The sequence below is a fragment of the Scyliorhinus canicula genome, chromosome 9 (genome assembly GCF_902713615.1).
Source record: "Scyliorhinus canicula chromosome 9, sScyCan1.1, whole genome shotgun sequence".
Taxonomy (NCBI): domain Eukaryota; kingdom Metazoa; phylum Chordata; class Chondrichthyes; order Carcharhiniformes; family Scyliorhinidae; genus Scyliorhinus; species Scyliorhinus canicula.
In genome coordinates, this window is record NC_052154.1 from 138,209,394 (window position 1) to 138,216,722 (window position 7,329).

Below are 7,329 nucleotides of genomic sequence, written 5' to 3' on the forward strand. Positions count from 1 at the left end.
TTTATAAACATTGTGGTTAGCTTCACAGCAGGGTTCTTGAGATATATTCAAGCATGAAGGGAGATGAAAATAAACAACTCAAACACCTGGCTGTCTGGAAGCTGTTTCCCGGTGAACTACAGCCTACTAAAAGCTATTTATCTTTGAAAGTTAATAGAAGCCTCACAGATGAATTAATCTGAGGGTGTTTAAAGCCTTGTGATGTGTTTTGATTTTCTATGCAGTAACAGATGCTGCTTTCTATTCTGAGACAACAGGTGTAAGGCACAGGTAAGTGAAAAAGCAGTGATTTTTCACTGTTTCAGCCTGAACTGCTCTTTAGCTTCCAGGGGAGGTGACTGATGGAGGGGTCTCTGAGATGGAGGGGGGGTTTCTGATATTGGGTGTCTCTGATAAAGGGAGCCTCTGATGGAGGTGCGATGTAGGGGTTTCTGAGATCGGGGTTTGATATGGGGCTCCTAATAATAATTGCTTATTGGCACAAGTAGGCTTCAATGAAGTTACTGTGAAAAGCCCCTAGTCGCCACATTCCATCGCCTGTTCGAGGAGGCTGTAATGGGAATGTGGTGACTAGGGGTGTCTCTGATATGGGTGAATTCTGATCGGAGTACTCTGTTATAGAAGTCACTGATGGGGAGGTCTCTGACATGGGGGTTCTCTGTAATCTGGGTCTCCGATGGGAGGGTCTGATGACGGGGTCTGATGGTGGTCTCTGATGGTCAGATGGGGTTCTCTGATGGGAGTGTTTGATGGGAGGGTCTGCTCCAGGGTTAGGGTTAGGATGGTGGGTCTGATGGGAGCCTGGGGGGGGTGGGAGGCAGGATTTGTGATATGGGAGAGGGAGCCCTCCGATGCGCTTTGAGGGCCCCAACATCAAATACTTTCCCATTGCCCCACCATAAAGTTCACCACGTCAGGGCTATTCTAGCAAATTCTTACAACAATCCACACCCACGTGAAACCCGGTTGCGAAGGTTAGAGCATCATGGAGGCATGGAAAATTGGCTGTCCAGCCCGTTAATCAGATGCAAATTGATTCAAATGACCCATTTGTATCTTCCTGGGGGTGTGTAGCTCGCTGCCACCGGAGGCGGGGGACCAGAGCATCGTTTTTTGCCTGGTGGCAGGTGGCGGAGAATCCACCCAATATATTTAAAGAAGCTCTTGATGTCTATTTTTACATTACTTGATAGTTTACCCTCATAGTTTATCTTCTCATTCTTTTTTGTTGGTCATCTTTTGTTGGTTACTGGGCAGCACGGTGGCGCAGTGGGTTAGCCCTGTTGCCTCACGCCGCTGAGGTCCCAGGTTCGATCCCGGCTCTGGGTCACTGTCCGTGTGGAGTTTGCACATTCTCCCCGTGTTTGCGTGGGTTTCACCCCCACAACCCAAAAGATGTGCAGAGTAGGTGAATTGGCCACGCTAAATTGCCCCTTAATTGGAAAAAATTAATTGGGTACTCTAAATTAAAAAAAAACAATCTTTTGTTGGTTATAACATTTTCAAAATCGTCTGGCTAACCGCTAATCTTTGCCACCTTATATGTTTTTTCCTTCAGTTTAATACTATCCTTCACTTCCTTGGTTAACCATTGTTGATTCATCACCTTCCTAGATTCCTTCTTCCTCACTGGAATATATCTATGTTGTTAATCATGAACCTTTTTCAGAAATGTCTGCCATTGCTGATCAACTGTCTATCCTGCAAGACTCCTTTCCCAGTCCACTCCAGCCAACTCTTCTCTCATTCCTTTATAATTACCCTCATTTAAGTGCAGCACAGTTGTTTCTGACCCAAATTTCTCCCTCTCAAACTGAATGCTAAATTCTACCATGTTATAGTGGCTGCTTCCTAGGGGATCTTTTACTCTAAGATTGCTTATTAAACCTGCCTCATTACACATTACCAAATCAAAAATAGCCTGATCCCTGGTTGGATCCACATGAAACTGTCCCAAATACACTCTTTGAATTATTTCTCATGGCTACCTCTGCCAATTTAATTTTTCCAATCTACATGAAAAACTGCTGTCATGATCTCCTGATTTACTCTTCATCCTACAACATCGCAATTGTTTAAGGGCCTATGGATTACTCTGCTAGTGTTTTATTCCCATTTTTATTTCTTACCTCCACCGATATGGATTCTACATTTCCGATCCAAGATCATTTCTTGCTATTGTACTTATTCGATATTGTACAAACAATGATACACCACTACCCTTTCATTCCTGCCTGTTCTTACGAAAAGTTACATATCCTTGAATATTTAGTTCCCAGTTTTGATCTCCTTGTAACCACATCTCAGGAATGACCATCAGATCAATCCCATTAACCTCACCACAGGGAGCAAGGTTCTCAAACCTGTTGGACATGAACAGGGGCTGAGACTCCTGCAGTGTTACCTCTTGGATCCCTCTACCAACCTCACTTCACACCCTCCTGTCCCTGACAACTGACCAATTCAAAATGGTTAATCTAAGGAGTGAGACTGCCTCCTAAAATACAGCGTCCAGATAACTCGCCCCTTCCCTGATGTGTCACAACGTCTGAAGCTCGGATTCAAGGCCATTAAATCTAAGCTGAAGTTCCTCGGGCAACCATCATTGCTACAGATGCTATGAAGCACAAAGGAGTCCACCATCTCCCAAATACTGCAGCTACAACAGATCACCTGGCCCTGCATCCAAATTCTATTTAATTAGATGTTCAATTTTAAAAAATTTTACTACTGACCTTTAGTTTTCACACAAACCTTTTTCACCTGGCCTTCAATCTCAAAGCAAGTCCAAAAAGATAGACGAGAGAAATACTCACCTACCAAATACTTACGTGCGATATTACATGAGGGTGTTCACTCGATGGTGTAGGACTGCTGAATCTTATCTCCCAGGGCTCCTCCCAGGCCTTGGTCTGCTCCTGCGCCCACTGACCTGTAATAATGGAAACAAGCCACAGCAATACATCCGTCCCCCACTTCCCTGAACTCCCACACTTACCTCAATTCCAGAATTTCATTTACTATGGCTAGTACTCCGTGCTTGGAGGGAAGCTTCCAGGTGGTGGTGTTCCCACGTGTCTGCTGACCTTGTCCTTCATAGAATCCATAGAATCCGTACACCCAGTCTGCACCGACCCTCTAAAAAGAGCACTCTACCCAGGCTCACTCCCCCTCCCTATCCCCGTAACCCCGCCATTGTTCATGGCCAATTCACCAAACCTGCACATCTTAAGGCAATTAAGGGACAATTTAGCACGGCCAATCCACCTAACCGGCACATCTTTGGACTGTGGGAGGAAACTGGAGCACCTGGAAGAAACCCACGCAGACACGGCGAGAACATGCAAACACCATACACCAGGCCGGAATCAAACCCAAATCCCTGGCTTTGTGAAGCAGTGGTGCTAATCACTGTGACACCGTACTGCTTTCTATATGGCAGCAGTCATGGGTTTGGAAGATGCTGTCTAGAAGCCTTGGTGAGTTCCTGCAGTGCATCTTGCAGATGGTACACACTGCTGCCACTCTGCGTCAAAGGTGGAGGGGGTTTGTGGACGGGGTGCCAATCAAGTGGCTGCTTTGTACTGAATGGAGTGGAACTTCTTGAGTGTTAGCGGAGATACACTTATCCAGGAGATTGTGGTTATTCCAAAATACTTCTGTCTTGCGCTCTCTTTGTATAGTGGCCAGTGTTTGGGACTCAGCAAGTGAGTTACTTGCCACAGGATTCCTAACCTGACCTCCTCTTGTAGCTATAGTATTTATATGGCTAGTCCATTTCAGTTTCTTGTCACTAGTAACTTCCAGGATTTTGACCGTGGGGGATTCAGCCATGATAATGTAATTGAATGGCAAGGAGCAATGGTTAGATTTTCTCTTGATGGGGATGGTCATTTCCTGGCACTTGTGTGGCATGAATGTTACTTGTCTGCACAAGCCTGGATATCGTCCATTTATTGCTGCATTTGGATATGGACTGCTTCTGTATCCGAGAAGTCATGAATGGTGCTGAACATTGTACTATCATCAGTGAATACCCTCACAGCTAACCTTATGATGGGCAGAAAGTCATTGATGAAGCAGCTGATGATGACTGAGCCTAGGAATTACCCTGAAATACACGTTGATTTAAATTTAAAGATTGGACACTTAAAATGTTCTGACGGGCTGGTGGTGCCTCGAAACCACACTCCAGCAAGGGTCAGCACTGGTGGTGTCAGGCTGAACATTGTGTGCCCAGAACTCAATATTGTGGTTCAACTGGACAGACTACTTGTTGTAGTCAGAAGTCAGTTACTGAAGGATCTATGATGTTATTGCTGCGAAGGGTCTGCAGTCAGGTATGTGGTTGGTATTGAGAATCTGTAGCATAGTTGGTATCTGTTAATGTGTAGGTTTTGTGACATTATCAGCTGAGAGGTTGGTTAAGGATTTTTATGGTGAGGATAATCCAGAGCATTTTGCAATTATCGAATGAACTCTGAAATAGTTTTCCAATAAAATCTGGGCTCAGGTCAGTAATGAGTTAACTCTTAGTGGTAGTACTGGAGTGGACTGGGAATTGAGACAGGCAGTTAATGGAAAACTGAATGAAAGGTAAACCAAGAGAAAGAGAAAGAGGCAGTTGGTAAATGATAGGGTCTACAAGACAGATAAAGCCAGCAGCCAGTGCATGAGACAGTCTATAAGAGCAACAGAGTGATGTAAAAATGGGAGAGTCAGTTGGTGAAATAAATGTAAGCAGCGATAACTGCAAAGAGAAAAAGTCAATCAGAGGTTCAGTCATCAAGAAACAAGAGAGTTAGATCTTTGAAAAACAGACACCTGCAGGCTGGTTCTCAAGAACCTTTGAAGATCACACAATTAGTAGGAGTCAGTGAACAAATGAGAGACAGAATACCTTTAGAGTATGTGTGTGTGAGAGAGATATGGGTCGGGATTCTCCGAAATCTCGGCCAAGTGTTGACGCAGGCGTAAACACCGGAGTGGTGTACGCCGGCGACAATGGGCCTCTGGGCCCAGTAACTCACCGCTGGTCAGGGGGCTAGCATGGCGCTGGATAGCTGCGCGCTGCTCCAGGGCCAAAAGGCGGCCCCTGCATGGCCGGCGCGGGTCCGTGCACGTGCGCGACGGGCGTCTCCGCGCGGGCGCATACACATGGTTGCTGTCTCCGCGCCGGTGCAGTCGGGGCCTTCACAGCCAGCCACACAGAAAGAGGTAGGCCCCCTCCAGATCACAACTGCCTGCCGATCGGATGCCCCCGATCGCGGGCCTGGACCCCATGGAAGCCCCCCTTCCCCCGGAGTCAGATCCCCCGTCCCCCACCAGGATGTCCACAGTGGCCACGGGCCCAAAATCCCGCCTGGTGGTACCAGGTTAGAACCACGCCGGCGGGACTCAGTGGAAATCGGCGTGAGTTCGGCCCATCACCCACGGAGAATTGCCGCAGGGGCCTATTTTAGCGGTCTCCGACCGGCACTGTGGCGACCGCGATTGGACCGGCGTCGGAGTGGTGTGGCGGGAATTTCCCACGCCCCTGGCCATTCTCCAACCGGACGAGGGCTCGGAGAATCCCGCCCTAGGCAGGATTCTCCGTTTGCCGACGCCAAAATCATGAAAAGTGATTGGGTGGAGAATAGCTTCCGACACTAGATCGGGATGATCCGGCACCCCCAAAATGGTGTAAATGCATGGGAGGCATATCATTAGCGGGCCTGACATCCAATGCTCCAGTGCCTTCGCGATTCACCACCTCCGATGGGCCGGGTTCCCGACGGCGTGGTTCACTTGTGGTTATAAAAATCATGACCCTTGCATCCTGGCTGCTGAGTGAGTGAGAGGAAGGAGTAAATGGTGTGGAGTGACTGCGGACTGCTGGCCAGGACACCGGCGGTGCTGGCAGCGGCTGGGGGGGGAGGGGCCTGACAGGGCCGGGGGAGGGGAGAGGGAGTGGGGGGGGAGGCAACAGGCTGAGCAGCCAAGGTGCACCCCCTCCCCCCACAGTACTGAGGTGGTGCCCAGGCACCAACCGCCATTATGGCAGCCATCTTGCTGATCACCCACCCTGGCCCCTGGTTCTACACAGTGACCCACCCGTATCCCACCCCCTGCCACAGCACGCCCCACCCAACCCAGAACACCATGCCCAACCAGCAGCCACCCACTGGGGGATCACTCAGGGCCACAATCACGGCAGCCCCCAGTGAGATCAGTATGGTGATATGCATCACTGTAAATACACAAGGGTTAATGTAAAAACATTGGGACTAAAAAAACACTAGAGGGAGCACCACAGACATCATGACATACAGACATGAAACCAATAGGTCAGTAAGATAGGACAGTCAAGACACACCCAGAGGTGACACTACCACAAGGGGGCTACCCATATAAAAGGACAGGGCACACATGCTCTTTCTCTTTCCAAAGGCGACACTCAGAGAGACAGGGGCAGATCAGGAAGCATCACACCCACTTCATGGGTTAGAGCAGACTGGTTAATTAGATTGAGTTACTATCGTAAGATTAGCAGGAGAGTCGAACCCAAGTAGGAGAATTGTTAACTGTTCAATAAATGTGTTAAACCTATCTCCAAGTCTGAACCTTCCTTTGTCAAAATATACATCAAGGAAGCAGCTTATGCTACGTGAAGAAGCATAACACAACATGGTTCCAGGAGTGCTTGTTAAATCTACATAGTTTAACTCAACAAAGTGACTAAGTGACTACCAGCAACAGCACCCAGGCAAGGTGTTCGAGATTCCGGTTCCACGGCAGCTCAGGTACCACGGCAATCTCAGTGCAAACTGGCGTGCATTCAGGCAGAGATTCGAGATCTACCTGGTAGCGTCCGACCTAGATGGCATGGTGGATGCAGAGAAAATAAAGCTGCTACTCAGAATTGCAAGTGCAAGAGCAGCAGAAATCTTCATGTCCTTCAGGTACTCCGAAGGGTAAGAAAAGAGCGACTTTCAGACAATCCTGGACAAGTTTCAAGAATTCTGCGAGGAAAACACAAGAAAAAACAGTAAAAGAGGCGCCAATACTGACCACGAGGCAAAGGTAGGCCTGCAAATGCAGAAAACAGCAGTTTTGATTTGCAGCCATCTTGGGAAAGGAGCCGCACATGCGCAGTTGTGCAAAGAGCGCACAGAACAGAAAGGTCCGTTTGCAAAAAAGTTTCAAAAAAGGCACCAAGTAAAGGAACATCGATCTGCGCATGCACAATCCATTCCTATGCTCTACGTCACAAGCGTCATGACGTCAGAGGCCCTGGTCCATGCCCACTTAAAGGGGAAATGTCCCACAACAGTGAAAAAAATTTTAACG